Below are 19,768 nucleotides of genomic sequence, written 5' to 3' on the forward strand. Positions count from 1 at the left end.
GTACTGTGAGAATTGGACAGCTGCTGCCCCTCCCAGCACATTTGCACCCTCGCCCCAGGTCATGCGAGTCCCTGCTGCAGACTTCAAAGATGTTTTACTGTCATTGCTGCAAAGCCCTGACATAGGCACATATTTAAGAAGGTTGGGCTGGATGGGGCAGCCGCTGCAGTGTTCCCTCCAGTAACCTTATAAGTGTACACTCATTTTTAAGTGATGGTGCACGTAGAACAGCTGAATCACCAGGGAGAAATTACAAAATTATGTGAAAAGCTGTGCTTCTAAAAGAGATTAAGGTCTGAGTCACAGATCTCAAGTTGTCCGAGGACAGTTGCATCAAGTTTTGTTTTGCGCTTTGCATTCTGGTACTAGTAGTTGTGCTTTTTCCATTGTTATCCTTTTGTTTCATTTGGTTGCAGCATGAGCCTGGCTTGTTGCCCTTGAACATTACATGGAGCAACAATAACATTTATTATTGCTGTGGACTGCCAATTTTACAATGCAAAAGGAAGAAAAAAAAGAATTGAGTGAGGTTTTCACACCTCATGTGTGAGGCCAGGAGAACTCTGCATGTCTGGAATCTGCCATATTAGGCATTTAAGAACTAAGCTATTTTTAATATGGTATACAACATGTATTTCTGAATCAGACTGCATGACCCAGTGTGTAGCAATTGTATACCTCTTCAGTTCCTAGCGGCCTAGCACCCAGGCTAATGTACTGCATGCCTAATCACTTATAAGGTCACAAAGGCGAGACCTATTGGCTATGCCATTGCTTGTTTCTTTTTCCGTTTCTCAAGTTATAAAATGTCTTTTTTCATGGATTAGCCTTGGAGTAGTTCACGCAGTTCTGGGCTTTATTTAAATTAAGTAACTATGATGCACTGCTTCCTCGACGACTACAAGGGCATCACTACAGAAGCGTGGATAATCAACTTAAGGTGTTAAGGAGTGCTCTTTACCCTCCGTTACATGTGGGGTAGAAAAGTAGTACTGACTCCGTACTTGTGTTTGATCATCTTAATACAAAAAAAGAAAGAAATAGCCGCTACAGAGTTGACACCATATTAAAGAATTGACAAATTGGTGTCACTATAGGGAAAAGAGGCAAAGGGAATTTATTTACACTCTGTAAATGGTTAAAATCATGATTTGTTTTGATAATCAAATTTATTGGTTTCAGAACATATAAGCATGTCAGCAAAAACATGAAGGACATTAGATCTGTTACATCTGTAAGAGCAATACATCCCACATTTCCACCCCATGAGATACACTTCGGTAAAGTGGATTAGCAAATCACTCGATATCTTCCACAGCGCCCAGCCATTTGCCCCACACTCTACGATATTTCTTAGGGCATCCATGTGCCATGTACAAAGCTTTTTCTTGGGTCGCACACCAGTCTACTCCCCTACTCCACTTCTCCAGGTCCGGTGGATTGGGACATTTCCATGCCGCTGCTATATCGCGTTTGGCTACAATCATGGCTGTGTTAAAAAATAATTTGTCATTTCTGGACCCGTCCAACCCATCCAACATCCCTAATAATGAGTGTCTTGGGTCATGGGGAACTTCCCACCCTAGGACTTTTTTTTTGCAGAGTTTTATATAGCGCGTACTTGACCCGAATCCAATCGGGTATCAGAGCGCTTTGCATAGCACCAGTTACGTTACATGAGGACAGACATTCATTTTTTGTTAGGCACGGGGAGATTAAGTGATTTGCCCAGAATCGCAGGATGTTCAGCGTCATTACCGAGGCTCGAACCCAGTTCCCCAAGTCTGAGGTCGAGCGCCCTAGCCGTTAGGCCAACTCCTCTACCCTACTCCTTCTGTAAGCTCATACTCTATGGCCTCCCAAAAACCTTCCAGTTTAGGACAGGACCAGATCACATGAAAAAAATCTGCTGGGGTCTGGCCACACCTTGTGCATGACGTGTCCGGGCATAAGCCCGCTCGTTGGAGGCGCAGGGGAGTGAGGTAGGCAGTGTGTAAATAATATAGCTGGATTAGCCTGAGTTTGGCGGAGGCGGTGACTGTCTTGGGTGCCATGAGGGCATCGCTCCAGTCCACATCGTCCAGGGGGCCCACCCACTCTACCCATTGATCCCTCAACTTGTCCAGTGAGGTGGGGGTGTTATTGACTAGGGTGTGATATATGCAGGAAATGCCCCCCTACCCAGATCTCCTAACAGAGTCTGAGCCTCAGTAGGGCTGTATTCCAGGAGCCGAGTGTCAGTGGTGATGTGTCCCTGGAGGCATGTCTTAGTTGTAAATACTTATAAAATTGGGACGGTGTAGGGAGTAACAGGCTTGCATGTCTTGGAAGGAGAGCTTGTGGCCTCTAGCCCAAACGTCCCCAAGTTGCGTGATGCCGATAAGGTCCCACGTTTTAAACCCCCGCAGACCACTAACCTCCTGAAGCCAAGTCCTATGCCATAGGGGTGTACATTGAGTCAGTTTACACGACCAGCCAGTGTGACATAACGATGCCCGCCAGGCCAGCAGCACGGACCGTGTCACGTCTGGTAGATGGAACGGGATAGGCCCCCCAATACATCATGGCCTGAACTTTGGACAATCCCAGATCGCTCAATTCCAGCCGGTAGGCCGGGTCAGACCATCCCCCATTGAACCAATCATGGACCACAAATAGACGCGCTGCCAAAAAATACAAATACAGATTTGTCAACCCCATGCCCCCGTCAAAGGAGGGAATCCAGCATGTGGGACAGGGCTAGGTGCGCCCTTCCCCGCCCCACAGAAATCTGGTCGCTAGCCTATCCAGTTCCCTAAACCAGGACCTAGAGAAGCAGAAGGGAGTATTTTGGAGGACGTAAAGAAATCCTTGGAGGTCTTCTTTGGCCTTTTTAACCAGTGGGGTGACATTGAGGGACCAGCCCAATTTCGGAAGCAGGGCGACCCATATTCCCAGATACTTGAGAGTTGCGCTGAAGCGGTATGGTGGACTACCAGTCATAACAGTCTCTTCATAGATGGAGTGGGACCAGCACCGATTTCCCCGGGTTCAACCGAAGACCTGAGGCTTGCCCAAACTCCTGTAGGATCCGGAGGCAGTGCGGTCCTGAGGAAGCGGGTTCCGCCACAAAGAGCAGGACGTCGTCTGCGTATAACGCAATTTAAAATCATGATTTATCAAGGAAAACCGGTTCAGCCACAGAACAATTTACAGAACACATAGCTATGCACTGTCAAGCAGGACAGAGATTATGTCACTCTTCTAGGAAGAACGTTTTACATTGCAGTCATAACATTGAATACAATCTGTGCACCTGAAGATTTGAGGTTTTTATGGCTAGGTTTGGTTAGTTCTTCCACTGGTGGTACGTACTACTGAAGCATAGAAAGCACTCTAGTCTCATGTCAAAGTTGCTAGATAGGGTGGTGGTTACTTTTGTGGTTCTGGCCCATGACCTTCCAATACTTATGGTTTAAGTCTCTTTAATTAGTGAGAAGTAGGGCTTTTGTGCAGTTAATGGCACTACTATTTATTCTTTTGGCCCGTGGTAGGATGAGCACCTGCCTTCCAAGGTGCTTTCTAGATATTGAGCCAGGGTCTAATCATACACTCCATGGAATACTTTAAGCCAGCAGTCGGGTAGCAGTTATTGCATGTGTTAGCCGCTTTTTCCTGAATCGGTCTTTATGAAAAATTTGAAATCCTCTGGTGTGTATAGGGAACCGGTGGAATCTTCTCTAACTCTCTCTTGTGTGAGTTGTTCAATTTGCTCACACTAAAGTTCTGGCGAGAGAATACTGTACTTATTGGAGCCTTGTGCCAAGACTTACAACCCCGTAAAAAGCCAGTTGCAGAGGTCCCTTTCGTTCCTAAAAAAGCTGAAGCAGATGCGTCGAGAAAGACCAGGTTATGCCAACGTCTCTCAGAAAAGTACTGTAAATAGCAGTAGCCATTGTTTTCTATTCCAGGGGTTTGTGTCCAGGTGGATCTCCATAACAAGTCATTTTTCATGGTCAGAAGAGTCTTCCGACATTGTATCTTCCTCCTGTTGACTGTAGTTTTATTGCTTTAATCTGTTTACACACTTCTAATATTATACCATCGTTCACTTTTGAAGGTGAGATTTAAAACAACCTTTTGGCTGAAATTAAAAAAATAAACTGCCATCTCAACATGCCCTTTCTTTCCCTTTTTTGTAGTAGCTTCTCATGAGTGTCCGGGTGGAGCCATTAACCCCTAAATCTCTCTACTAATGGGTGCCAACGAATGGCCTGGGTGAGTTGGGCCTAGGACACCAACCTTCAGAAGGGCGCACTGACCTTTCTGCAGGAAAGTTGTGCTTTCACAGTCTCCCTCTGACCTGGCTCCAGTGATTATGCCTAAACTGCTTTTAAACTTTTAGGTCTCACATAGGCAGCGCTTACCGTGTCTCTTCGAGGCATGTTGTGTTCAGGATATGTGCATTAACGCCCCCACACCCACCCAACCCCCATGTTCCGTCCATCTTTACCATTGGCTCCTCTTCCTATGTTTTGTCAATGATGGCTTTTGATTTGTCAACAGCCTTTGTAGTCCCTCCCTCTCTCCTGTTACCTCCCATAAGGACACACCCTCTTACATGTGTCCTTAATCTCTAGCTTTCATTAGCAGTTTGGAGAATTATTTACCAAATTAATGTGTTGCTTAAGCGGGCATGACATGCTATATGGCCGCTTGTTTTATATGGAGCCAGACATAGCACTGCCTCTTTAAAGCAGCGATTTAGCTTGGTGTCCACCCTCCCCTCTTTCTTTTTTTAAGAAAACAGAGGTGACAGTGGTCTACACTAGATGCTAGCACATCACAATATTCAGGAGATAAGTTGATAGTACAATCAGTTTCGTGTGTTCAATGGATTAAGTAACACTATGTCACCAAATAGCATTAAGTATATAAGAAAAAAACCTTTTCAAATGTACACAATATATTAAAAGGGTCCAGCACACCACCAATTATTAATACATAGTCCGTCAATCCATCGGGTCCAGAGTTGTGCGACATGATACATGAAATATGAAGACGCTGCACAAGACTGGTAGTTTCAATTGCTTTAATCTTTTTAGAATGTTCAATTTCTTGCACAATCTGAACTGACAAACAGCCGACACCTGTTAAGTTGTATTCAACAACTTTTTCAAGGCTCAAAGAGTCTTCAGCGAATGGAAGTACATAAATAGTTCATCCAGTATGTCGGCAATCAAAAACTTTTCCCTCGAAGCCCCGAAGATCAAAGCAGTATAGTGGAAATCCAATTCTTATGCGGATTAAAAAATAGTATCCAGAATCATTCAAGTAGATATATACGTATCAGTGTGCTTCCAGTAAGAAATATCTGCGCAGACACGGAGGTTGCGGCCGCCTTGGAACATGAACTATTGCTCATCAAGGCTTACGATAAAGGATATGTATCACTCATTTGTATATTTCTGCCCCCCCCCCCCTATTTTTATTTGCTTTTCAATATAATATAATATATTCAGCATATAAATATAATTTTTCAAAAAATATATGTAAATGATACATTTGAAGAGAAATCAAACAGGGAAAGGGAAGAACAAAGAACTTTCAAATATGTCAATCGCATGTATCTGAGAGCAATCATCTCAAGATATCTTTTGAATATATCAAATAACCCTTAACAAATCAAACTTCCAGGTTATTTCTGTTCCTAAATATATATGAATCCACAATGTTATGACTTGTAATTCCAGGAAGGTGCTCCAAATACACTTACATTTAGATTATAAATAATTTTCTCAGATTTCACACTTCATACATCTCTTCAAGCCAGGATTGAATTGGAGTATATTTGTCTTCCAAAAACATAGTATATTGACTTTAGCAAGACCAAGGGCTGTGGAGAGTTATTAAAAAGACATTGGGGGGGAGGGGGGGGAAGGGGGCGGTCTGAAGTATAATGCAAAAGTGACAATCGTGCTGATAACGAAAGGCTAATGGGAGAGCAGTCATTCAAATATTTCTCAATCTGAAACCAAAAAGTATGAATTTGTTTTTCATTCCCATAATATATGAACAATGTCACACTCAGGTTCTTGGCATCTCCAACAGAGGGGATCAGGCTAAGTTTGGCTAGATATGACTTAGAAGGTGATCAGTGCAAATGATGCAGTATTTTAAAATAAAAAAATATAACACCAGAATCTCTAAGCCACCTGTTGTAATTTTCCATATAAGTGTTCCAACAATTCTATATTTAGTTGTAAAGACCACCAGTATTGTAAGGGGAAAGAGATGTCAGTAGAGAGAGAATATTCAATTAAGATGTTATGTAAACCAGAGACAATTACCTTTTGTAATTCTTCCATCTGTGCATATATTGAACAATTGGGGATGTGCAGATTATGTCTTGAGTTTTCGTCATTATTGATGAAAGAGCACTTGAGGCTGACTGTATCTAGAGAGTAGTGAGGAAGGGATTCCAAATTCTTGTTGTATTTAAGGAATATTGTTGTATGAATATATAATTGGCTTGATGTATTCTATGTTTAGCCCAGAGGCCCAGACGCCGGCAGTGCTCGCACTCAGTACTACGGGGCGCGCTTGTTTAAATTCAAGAAAACCGCTTCCTTTCAATGAAGAACGCAAGAGCACTCCGGTGCAGTTGATATAAAGTTTTAATCCTAACAGAAGATCTGTGTCAACTCGTTTTAGTGTTACAGAATACCTTGGTCACGGCGCTGACCATCTCAAGTTCATAAACATTGAAGATGGACAAGATTGCTTAGTAGTACATCAGCGACATCTTGTAACAGCATTGTCTCGGCATTTTGCTTATTAACAAATATAAAATGCAATGTATTCTTGGCAATAACTCTAGTTTCCAGATTCATACATTCATTATGTTGGTCTCGCCTGTCCTCCCTCCACCCCCGCCCCAAACAAAATGATGGAGGCCATTGTTTAAAAGAATGAAGGTGGAATAGATAGTGGTACCATTCTGAACATATAATAAAACGTGGCCCGGAAGGGGGGGGGGGGGGGAGGGGGGTCTTTTTTCCTTTTTATAATCTGTACCCTTACCCAAAGTGATAGGTTCAAAGATAAGCAGCGCTTTATGTCTTGTTTTATTTGTTCTGTTACTGGCTTTAAGTAATGCATGATCAAGTCTTTTAGTCCTTGATTAAGAAGTACCCCTAAGTATTTCAACTTCGAATTGAGCCACATAAAGGGGAGATCCCTAAGGGGAGCAGAAGTAGTAATAGAGGTCAATGGTAGTGCTTTGCATTTAGTCTAGTTGATCTTATAGCTGGAAAATTTTGAGAGTATGGTCAATTGAGATATTAATAAATTCGTGGACAGTGAGGGTCAGAAGAATATAATCTGCATAATAGAAAGTTTTTATTTCACTTACGGCTGTTTTGAGATCTTTAATATCGTTATAATTCTGTATGGCTATTGCCAGTGATTTAAGAGCCAAAAAAGCAGTAAGGATGATATAAGGCAGCCTTGTCTGGTACCACATTGAATTTTAAAATAAGGAGATGTAAATACCCCACATGTAACGACCGCCGTAGGCAAATTATACATTCCTTTAGTTCATGTGATAAAATCTTTACCAAATCCCATACCAAATTAGTGTGGAATAAATAACCCCACGTTACTCGATCAAAGGCTTTTTCCACATCCAGGGAAATGAAGAAATTCTTCTTTGTCTTGTTTTACCTGCCATAGAGTGCAGAGGTGGTTTGTAGACGAACATCCTGGTTCAGACCTGACTTGGGATGGGTGTTCTAAAGAAGCGATGACAGAGTCAAGATGAAGGACTTTAGCCAGAATTTTAACATCCATATTTATTAAAGAGATTGACCTATAACTAGAGTATTCAAAGGGGTCTTCACCAGGTGTTGGCATGACTGTGATATCTGCCTTAAAAAGTTGGGTGGTAAATGTCCCATATGTAATGCTAATGTAAAGACCGATTTCAGATTTGAAATGGTATAACTTTTGGTAATCTTGTAAAATTCAATGGGAACCCCATCTTCCCCTGGTGCTGTTCCTGTCACCATACAAACAATCACTTTAGCTATCTCTTCATTAGTGACTTCACCCTCCAATTCATCTCTCTGGTCTGATGCAAGATTGGGGATATTGAGTTTAGAGAAGAAAGTATCTTCTTCAGTCTGATCTGTACAGTTTATTGATGTATAAAGTGTTTCATGGTATTTGTGAAATTGGGAAAGAATCTATGAGGGTAAAGCAAGTCACGGTTATTTTTTCTAATAGCAGGGATCATTCTGGAAGATTCTTGCTGTCGTAATTGGTGGGCTAATATTCTCCCCGCCTTTTCCCCTCTTTCATAATGGCACTGACAAATGCAAAATAGACACTTTTCAGCATGAGATGTGTAATTGATATTAAGAACAAATTTAGCTGGAAGTAGTTTCCTCAACGTGTCTGGTGATTGTGGTGAGAATATATGGAAGTAAAGTTTGTGATTTTCTTCTCTAAGCTAATTCTAGAAACATTTGCTTGTATTTTTGCAAAAGCTGCATCCTTCATGATCAAGCCTCTCAACACTGCTTTATCAGCTCCCCATAACGTGTGGGCACTAGTAACTGAATGTTCATTGTCCTTTAGAAATTGTTCAGTATATAAACATAGTTGATGTTTTGCCTGCAGTGTCTTGTAAGACGTCAGATTCAACTTACAGTGAGGTTTTGAGGCTATTGAGAGTCTAATATCTATTTGTAACTTTATAAGATCATGATCAGATGTACTACAGGGAATGATGTTTGTGTGCTTTACTAAATGTAAGACAAGGGGAGACTAAAAAGTAATCAATTATTGTGCTTATTGAGTGTGAGCATGAGGTAAACGTGTAGTCTCTCTCGTTGGGATGCAACAGTGTCTAGGATTCTTGTTTTTCACGGTCTTTCATGAAATCCATAAGGACATGTCTGTCCCTATTGTGATGTGTATCAGGTCTGCCCGATCTATTAATAAATGGGTCAAAGGTGATGTTCCAGTCTCCACCAATTAAGATTTTGGAGGAGCCAAAAGAAGTCAGTAGTCTACTAAGTTGTGATATAAAGACAATGTTTAAATCCGTAGGTGCATATATGAAACCTACAATTAAAATGGTATAACGTATATGAAGTTTAACAAAGACGTATTTCCGGTCAATTTCTTTTAATATTTGCACCTTTTTATATGGTAGGTGCTTATTATGGTTTAAATTTCTTTGTTGTAGTTTCAGTTATAACAGACAGAGATGGCTGATGGTTTGGTAGGTGCTTATTAAAAAGAATGGCTACTCCACTTTTTAGGTCTCGGCCTGGAGAAAGAAGCGCATGCGCTGCTGTCACAACAAACATAAAAGAGAAAGAGTGTTTATATAATACTATACATAACTATATACCCTTATATTCCAACGTTGGTGCAGAGCCATCCATGTCATTCAAAAAAGCTTCCAGTTTGTGCGGGTCTAAATATTCCTTGTGTTTTTCCTTGGTAAGTTACGAGCATTGTGGCTGGTTCCAACAGTCTGTATTTGATTTATCTCTTTTTTTGAATCTAGGTCGTAGAGCTAAGAACTACTTTCTCTTGAGGTTGGTTGGAGCAGAGAACTCTGCTGTAATGATAATCTGAGTTTTGTCATATAGGTATTATCCGTGTTTCCTTGCTTCTGTAATCAAATTAGTGAGGAATTAAAGAACATCGTCCTTCTCGGAATGTTCCGGCATACCAATAATTCTAATATTGTCTCAACTGCTTCGATCTTTCAAAACAATCATTTTTTATTGAAGATATCAAATATGCTGGATATGTTCAGGGAGTTTATCAAGTCTTGATTCATCTTCTGTGGCGCGTCTATCATAAGTTGCATGCTAGATTGGATCTGGTTAAGTTCGCTACTTAAAGATTGCACTTCTATAGTAGTAGTAGATACTGCAGTATTGACTGAGATGATCACATTTTTAATGTCCAATAGTTCTTTGAGTAGAGTGTCCGTAGCTGACAGGCGGAGATCCTGTGCGTTTGCCATAGCAGTTGAGGGTTCCTTGTGAACAGGGTTGGTTAGTAATGCTTCGGAGTATGACATAAAGAAAGGAGGAGAAAAAAAAAGCCTTTTATGGTGACGGTGTTCTTTGCTTTTTTTCTCTGTTCCTTTCTTCCCTTCTCTCTTATTTCCCATCACTGGTTGTGCTGGACACTTAAAAAAAAAAAAAGTGAGTTGATAAGGAGCTTCTTGAAATAGTCCCAGTCTGAGATAGCAATTGTTGAACAACTCAGTGGTAATTCTTATTTAGGCCCCGAAAAATCATAAAAATGTTACCAGACCTGCAGGTCAAGTAGCTTGAATAATCTACTCAACCTAACTATAATGTACTTGACCCGTAAACTGGTCTCAAATTGTGTGATCATTTGCAAATATTTTATTTTACAGAGTCACATTTTTCTTTATTCTCACATGTGAGTGCACATTCAAATATGTGAATTATGCATTTCTGCTGTACAAAACAAAACTCTTTAGTTTGATTAAGCAGGCTAAATGTTTGTTCCATGTGTATTGAGACTCTAACTTGCATGTACAGTACACATGATCTCTGACTTGCCTCTCAGTTAGCATTGCCGTCGGGGCAGGGGCAGCAGTGTTTCTCAGTTTATGTTTAAACACTCACTTTTAATGAATATATTACTAAAGCATAATGTACATTTACAGACAGTAAATTTTCAAGAAATGGCCAAAAACGTACCCACTACCGTCCAGCTTTACTGATAAAACTATACAGTGTATTAACAATAATCTGTTCAAATTAGGTGTCAGAAAACATATTTATCATTTTCACATCACCAAGTAAAGTCCTCTGATTTGTTTTTCATTGCATTTAAATATTTGTTTTCATCACACTGAAGTGCAAAATAATGGGCTTTCACAACTAATGAAATAAATGTTGAAATGTTTGTACAGTTGACTAAATGTGTGTTCGAAAAAACATGACCCCCTACAGCCTTTTGTTTCACACTTTTTACAGCAGGTCAGACAGTTCACTTTAGGAAATCCTGGAACTCTGCACTCAAAGAAGGAAAAGTAATTGTAAACTGACTTCTGACCTCTGTCTCTGAACACAGCAAATGTGACAAGATAAAAACAAGATTTAAAGGCATCTTTATTGCTACTTCACTTTCTGACTGAACAGAACACCTCTTCTTTGTCAGCTCCTGTGATGCCTGCTATTTCAAAATATCTGTCACTGTCAAGGAAAAAAAGAAATCTCATGAAGGTATAAAAGAGGGAGAGAAGAATAAGATAGTTTCAGCCATAGACGACACTTCTCTGTCTTTATACTTTCTTATCCAATCCAATATAGATATGGCTCGAGTGATCCCATGTTAGGAAGTAGCTAATTATGCAATTTAGTCTAGTAATCCTCCATGAAAGAAGAACAGAAAATTAAAAAATAAAAGAAAATGGAAACGTTTGTTGAAGACCTAGCAGCTGCTAGTTTTTTTATTTAATGTCCAGAAGGTTTCAGGAGACGAGGAATGAAAACATCGGTTCCACTGTCTGAACAGGTTGGGCGACTTCCCAAAATGGCGCACTCCACGCGCAGAGAGCATGGAAAACAGAATGATGAGTCGCACTGCTGATTATTAGTCAACCACATCGGGAGGTAGCACAGCGGTTGCGGCCCACCTTCCAATCCACGATTCCAGCAATGATTTAAACCGAAGCAGTCCGAGAGGTACAGAAGTTTAAAGCTGCTCCGTCCTCCCAGGAGCTTCAGCAACGATCCGCCATTCACTGCAGTATCAAACTCCCACCCCCATCCTTTTTTAAATGCACTTCAACCTCTGTTTTTATTGTCCTTTTGTTGTGATCTTTTGGTAAAACCGAAGCTTTAACTTTTGCCAAACAACGGCAAACAATCCTGCCAGCATCTGCATAATTGGCAGTAGGCTTATAGCTGAAGCCTTTGTTTTATTTTCATTTTTAGGTCCAAGCCTACCAGATAGCATAGCTGTCTGGTTTGCTAACGATATCTTGGGGGTTTTCGAAAAGCTTCCCTGGGAATGTATTCCGCCCATTACATACCAGTGGTTTTTAATTTACATTTGCTTGTTTTTTATTTGCTGGCACTTTTTGTTTTAAACTGTTCAGCTTGAGCTCATCCCTTTCCTTGCCCTAACCCTGTTTACTGTATTCTTCCACCAGTACTGGATTGCTGTAACCCTGGCCTTTAAATCTTGTTCTTAACTTGTCACATTTGCTGTGCATTCAAAGTCAGAGGTCAAATGTCAGGCTCTGTCTTCCAGGGAGCTCGGTGTTTAATGTTCTTTCTCTGACTTCAAATTGAGAGGATTTATGTGACAATCATACCTGCTACTGGGGAATTACTTAAGGAAGGCCGTACAAAGTTCTTTTTTTTTTTTTTTTTTTTAGCACAGAACAAAATTTAAATGTATGTAAATGAACTGTGAAGATATGTCATTGAAGCACATTTTTTTGTGATTCTGAAGTGTGGTTGAAACAATTATTTAATACGATTAAAACAAACCAAATGCTCTAGATTATGTGATTTCCACACATTCTCTTTTATGCATTGCATAGTTTTATCAGTAAAACTGTGTGTTTGTGCAAATGTAATGGTCATTTCAATTGATGTGTTGTCTGTAAATGCAGTGTGCTACCAGACCAGGCTCTCTACGCCACTTCATTCTGCACAACTCTACACTGTGCCACTTTGCATCACTGCACTCTCCTCTGCACCACTCCACTCTACACCACTCCACTCCTCTACTTTACACTTCTCTACTCTACACTTCTCTACTCTACGCCAATACACTCTGTCCCTACACTATTCTACTATGCACCACTGCACTCTGCACCACTCCACTCTATTCCACTCTACTCTGCAAAACTGCACTCTATATCACTGCACTCTACGCTAATGCACTCTATTCTGTACCACTCCACTCTGTCAGTGCATTATTCTCCATCCCACCCTATGCCACTATAATCTACTCTATGCCCTTCTACTCCACCATGCACCTCTCTATTGTGAAACCATTTACTCTACGCCACTGTACTCAGCGCCACTCCACGCCACTGCACTCTACTCTGCATCACTGCACTTTATGCCAATGCATTCTACACCACTATACTCAAAACCAATACCCTCTATGCACTTCTCTCTACGGCAATCTGCTCTGCACCACTGCATTCTATGCCGCTGTACTCTACTCTTCAGCACTTTTTTGCCACTGCACTCTATGCCACTCTATTCTGCTCTGCATCACTGTACTCTACACCACTTACTTCTGCACCCCTGCCCTCCATGCCAGTGCACTCTACAAACACTCTAGTATACACCTCTGCACTCTACAACAGTCTACTCGGTAACACTGCACTCTATGCCACTGCACTCTAAGCAGCGACACTCTACTCTGCTCTTCACCATTCTAATCACCATGCTAATCTTCCCCACTGACCTCTCCGTCACTCTGCTCTTAACCACTGTACTCTTTGTCAATGCACTAAACATCACTTTACTGAAATCCTGTGCTCTCTACTCTACTGCAATCTACGCCAACTACTTCGCAACACTGCACTCTATCCCACTATACTCTACTCTGCAGCACTCTATGCTACTGCATGCTAAGCCATTTGCTATGCGCCACTCTGCTCTGTGCCACTGCACTCTAGACACACTACTCTGTTAGAATGCACTCAATGCCATTCTATTCTACTCTGGGCGACTCTACTCTGTGGCGCTCTACGCCTCTGCCCGCTATGCCACTTTGCACCGTTGTGCTCTGTGTCACTGTACTCTATGCCACTCTATTATATGCCACCCTACTCTGGGCCACCCTACTCTGGGCCACCCTACTCTGGGCCACCCTACTCCTCTAAGCCACTGCACTCTACCCCCTACTCTGCACGTCTCAACTCTACGCTGCTCTACTACACTCTGCATCACCCCACACCGCTCTAATTCATTATACAGAACTGCACTCTACACCACTTCAGGCCACTGCACTCTACGCCCCTGTACATGTCTGCACTCTACCTTGAACCACTCCACTCTACCCTGAAACACTCCACTCCACCCTAAAACACTCCACTTTTACTCTGAAACAATCTATTCTGTGCCACTGCAGTCTACGCCACTTCAATCTACTCTGCACCACTGTACTCTAAGCCACTCTACTTAAAACCACTTCACTCTACACCACTGCACTCTCTGCCAATCTGCTCTGCACTACTGGACCTTACAGCCCTTCACTGTAGGTCACTCTACTCCACTCTATGACATTGCACTCTACGAAACTTTTACTCTATGGCACTTTACTCCATCAAACTCTATTCCACTCTGACACTCTACTCTTCTCCAGTGCGCCACTACTCCACTGTACACAACTACCTCTGTCTCTCCATGCCCCTTTACTCCACTCTATTCTACAGCACACCACATCACTCTACGCCACTCCACTCCACTCTATGCACTGCACTCTATGACAGTCTACTCCACACTACCCAACACCCTCTACCCCACTCAACTCTTCACCACCCCATGATACCATCACTTGACGGCACGCTACTCACTCCAATTCACACCACGCCACTCACTCCACTTCACACCACGCCACTCAACAACACTTCACTCTCCTTTACCTCACTAACTTAGTCATGCTGAACAGCAGCCACGCTGGTTTACATACAACATGGCTAAAACATCTTGGCAAAGCCAATAACTCTTGCATAGGCGAGATCTATTGTCTTTGTCAGTGATTGGTCTTTTTTAAATCCGGACACAGAAATTGATTGATATTTGGGGTGAGGACTGCTTTGTGGGTTATGCATTAACCGAAGAACTATGAGCGTGATGTGCCGTTTACAGGGATGAATCTCTCAGAACGAACGCAGCGTTTCATCCTTCCTTGGGCAGTAAAAGGTGCATTTAGTAATCACGCTTGTTAATATTCCGAGAGGGTTGTCATTTATGCAGACACTTAGTAAATGACCAATAAACTATATAATATGTTAGAATTTCATGAAGGGATGCCTACAGCTGCACATTTGCAAAGTTACAGAAGCTTATCCTCCTGCAAGACACTGGCATGGAAAGGTTGTGAGGGCACCTCTATCGCTGCCAGTCAGTGAAAGAGCTCAGGTTCCTGCCTGTCTTCAGATGGTTATGTTTACCAATCAGTAAATGGTGGTTTTATTTCTTGCCCTGAAGAACGGCCGCTGTTTGCTGCAGTTATTGTAACCCTAGAAGGCCGTCCTGAGGTTCTGTGAATAGCGGTCTTTGTCTTGGCAGACGAGAGCACAGTGTATGGCTGCCGATATGACCCGCGCATGGCAGCCATTCTAAAGTATGTCGGGTAACTAGATCAAGTGTGTCTGGGATCATCCTGGGCCTCTGAAGGTCGTTCCCAGAAAGTGAGCCAAAATAGAGTGCATGTCACCGGTCTATATCTGTAGCGAATATTCGTGTCGTTGCTTGTCTCAGGCTAACAAGGGCATATTGCTGACCTGGAAATGTGACCTATGCATGGGATGGACTCAAAGTGCAGCAGCAGATATGAGCATGTGTCTGTATGGTGGTCACGAGGCGGTGCCCAAAGACAAGTTGTATTGCAGTGCACATCACTGAGCCAGACTTGTGCCAAAGATCCAGTGTTTTGCCTGTTTCGAGAAAATTAGGATCTATGCCACGCAAAGGTTGCATGTGCAGCTCTACAAAGTATGGTATATAAACAGAGCACATGTGCCGGCGGTCCACTAAGCGATCACCAGATTTTCTACTAAAGTAAAACTAATAGAGTGCACATATTCAAATCTAGAGCACGTCACTGAGCTATAGTGTCCAAAGGTCCAGTGTTGTTGCTTGTATTATGCAAAGAGGTGCACCCACGGTAAGGCAGCACATACTAACAGTATTTGGTTTGAGTCCTAAAGTACGACCCATAACTTAAGCATGTATATCTGGAGTCCACATCATGGTCGCGAGAAGGTGCATAAGTCTCAGGTTCACGCATTAATTACTCGATGGTTCCCCAAAAGTGAGCCAAGGTGAATTGCACATATGCAAATAAAGCGGTCATTGAAGTGTGCTTGCTTTTTCTTTTTTGCCAACCAGAGAAACACGGTACGGTTACTAAGATCAAAAACTGCCAAAAGTAATGTGAATAAATGTATGTGTAATGCATATTGAATTGTTCGTGCCAAGATATTTTTGTGGTAGACTGATAGTTTGGGACTCACCTGTATGCTTCAAATTCTTTCATTGCTTGACAGCAATCACACCCTCCTCGAACGATCTCATTTACACTAAAATTGGAAACTCACTTTTGAGTGGGGGATAGGAAGGCCTTTTGCTCCAGCTGTAATATATATCCACGTGCTTTAGAGGCCATGGTGCAAGATTCTCCCAGATCTGAGCCGTTAAGGAACCCACTGGCACACAGATCCGAAACCTCTAAAAAGTCTTAAAAATTCAGATGTCAGTGCAAAAGACTGTTGCTGCAGATTAAACTCATCTAGTTTAGACGGAGTGCTCATTGCCCTAGACCCAGCCCGCATGTAAATTTTCATGGATTGGCCATCATTCTACACTCTAGAGAGGGGAGACACTTAGGGCCTTACTAAGACTTTGACTTTCCTCCAGCGCCGATGCAACTTTGTCCTCTGCTGGAGGACCACCAAAGCCATGGTGTGCCCACCCACCTGATTAGGAGTTTAATCCTGGTCCGGCTGGGGGGGCTGCGCTGGTCTCACTGCGGTGAGCTGTTAGGCTCATAGAAGAGCCTAACATGTAGCCTGCTACTGTGACTGTGCCTACAGCACGTTTCTGCACAGTGTGGCATGCATGCCACACCGTGAGGGAACAGGGGTGCAACTCTAGGGTGGCACAACATGTGCCCCCCTACATGCATTCTCCAGGAGCAGCAATTGGCCCTGTTAGTGCCCCTTAGTTGCCTCTGCGCCACCCTTGTCATGGCAGGCTCACCTCTATAAAAAGGGCGGTTAGAGGGCAGTTCAGAATATGCTTGGCAGCATATTCCTGCTCCTGACCCATGAGCTACTGGCAAGGGATCGATCCTGGATCCCCTGCAGATGCAGCGGTCCAACCACCCCACTCGTAATATTGCGGGCGGGCCCGCGGTGTGGCAGTGGTCAGACCACACTGTGAGTACGGCATTCCTATGGATTGCCATACTCGTAATAAGGCCCTTAGCCTTTGATACTGACCATAGGGTTTTCCAGCTTAACAAATAGTTCTACAAGGTGAATGAATAAAGAATCTGTTTTTAGTTATATGAAGCACAAATGATACACACAGAACCAAGTCAAATCTGAGTCCCAAGTAGTAGTATTACAGATAAGTTTTACTCGAGTATTGTTAAAATGCCAGGAGCCAGCTTTCTTATGAAGCATCCGAACATTAATATCCTGACTTTTGATAAGTTCACGTTCACTTTGTTTACTCAATCGTACACATTGATGGCCCTCATTGCTCTGTGATCTGATTCTAGTACTGTCAAGTAACACTATCTCATTTCGTCATCCTCCTCCTGAAACATGGTGATATGAGACAAGCCAAGTCAACATGAGTGGCATATAAGCTGAAAAGCAGGTTGTCAATAACCACCCGTACTTCATACCTTGGTTTGTTGGAATGCTACTGGATATGAATGAGTAAACTTGCAGAATAGCCCGTAACGAGCTTGGGGACTTTACTCCTATAGCTTTCCCCAGATCAGACTGATGTCCACACCATTTAAGGCAGCTTTCGAATTGATGAAGCAGGCGAAGAGAGATGCTTTAGTTGTGTTGAGCTAGTATTGGTGAAGGTAGCGTGGGTTAGGCGGTCATCTGTAGTCTTATACTAGAGGGGAAATCAGTCAGTGGGGAAGAAGATTAGACTCCAAACGTCTCCAGATCTTTGAGGAGAATACATGCAGACATTATAGCCTCAGTCTAGGAGGGCAATAAGACAATATTTAATCATCCCTTTTAAACAATACCCAGCCCACCACGAACTTGGCACCATGGCACATAAGAAAGAGGATTGATATAAATGTCATGCATTTCTGTGGTGTGCACACAGTCACTGAGGTGTGCCCGAAAGCAAACCAAATTGGAGTGCATATAGTCAAGTGGTTAGCACATTACTTTGCTGGACCCGTTTTGGATTCTAGCGTATTTAATTGTTTCGGACTAATAAGGGAACATTGTCGGACCAAGTTCATGAACTATGTGTGGAAGGGATCCTAAAGTAGGGCATGGTTCGGCTAAACAAACCAAACAAATAAAATCTAATAAATTATGCCATGTAATTGAACTATGTGTTTGTGAGAACTTTGTGGTGGTGACTAAAAGTGAGCTGATATGGTGTGTCAGCACTCGGTTTTACTATGCTGTACTTTTTGGAACCGTCAGGCTTACCAGCTTAATTTCAGCAGACAAGGGGTACATTGTAGTGCTGCAAATCCGAATTGTGTTTGGCAAAGATCCCAAAACACGACAGGTAAACTAGGTCATGGGTCTCTTGGGTTGAAGTTGTGTTTATGACAGCCACGGAACAAGCAGGTAAGGGCGGCGGCGTCCGTTGGGGGTGGGGGGATTTCAACATACGATCACAAGCGAAAATTAAATAAATAATTAATTTTCCCTCGTGGTAGTATGCCGTAATCCGTCCCCCGACCCCGACCCCACCCCCCACCTTACCTGCACGGACCGTGGTTTGTTAATGAAGGGTGCCCCGAAAGTGAGCCATGGTGGAGTGAATGCACAAAAAGTTTTCTGTTTGCTTTTTGTTACTTAATTTAGCTCAACTAGTCCTTGCAATAGTGAGATAACATTAATAAAAGAAAGGAACCGCAAACGATGAATTTTGCAAACAAGGTTGTTGGAACAATTGTCAAAGAAAAATAGCAAATATAACATTTTACACTTTAGGGGTGATTCACAAAGGCATTTATGAATACGTGAAGTTGTATTACAGGACTACTGCTTTATACAAACATAAATGCCTTTGTGAATTGGGCCGCAAATGCCCAACCTTCTATTAGTAAACGTGCAAAGATAGCACAATCTTTTGTATTTTTACTAATTGTGGATGAAACTTACCTGAATGTTCCCATTTTATTACAAATTTAGATGTTTTTAGGCCATTTTATAAAAGCATTTAAGAGTACATGAAGTATTACTACACAATTACTAATTTACATACTAATAAATGCCTTTGTGAATCCGTTTCCGAGTTGTGACCGCAGGACTGGACAAGGATAGAGTGGCTTTGAGCTGGACTGGACAAGGATAGAGAGACTTTGAGCTGGACTAGACAAGGGTAGAGTGGCTTTGAGTTGGACTGGACAAGGATAGAGTGGCTTTGAGCTGAATTGGGCAAGGATACAGTGGCTTTGAGCTGGACTGGACAAGGGTAGAGTGGCTTTGAGTTGGACGAGCGTAGAGTGGCTTTGAGCTGGACAGGACAAGGATAGAGTGGCTTTGAGCTGGACTGGACAAGGATAGAGTGGCTTTGAGCTGGACTGGACAAGGATAGAGTGGCTAGAGTGGCTTTGAACTGTACTGGACAAGGATAGAGTGGCTTTGTGCTAGACAACGATAGGGTGGGTTTGAGCTTTGCATGAGACGAGGAGAATGCCTATATTGCCTTATTTGCACTTAACAAAGCTTCAGAAATGTGGAGGGACACGTTTTTAGGTCCCGAGAAGGTGTTTTATTTCCTGCACGTGGAGGAGAGTGACACAG

General features: G+C 42.4%; 1 protein-coding gene across 1 annotated transcript in view; it reads left to right on the plus strand.

Moving 5' to 3' along the window:
* The window catches only part of KIAA0319L (KIAA0319 like), a 941,156-nt gene that overhangs the window by 453,049 nt on the left and 468,339 nt on the right, over window positions 1-19,768 (plus strand). The gene's annotated exons all lie outside the window — the stretch shown is intronic.

Source organism: Triturus cristatus, chromosome 3_2 (genome assembly GCF_964204655.1).
Source record: "Triturus cristatus chromosome 3_2, aTriCri1.1, whole genome shotgun sequence".
In the NCBI taxonomy this organism is placed as follows: Eukaryota; Metazoa; Chordata; class Amphibia; order Caudata; family Salamandridae; genus Triturus; species Triturus cristatus.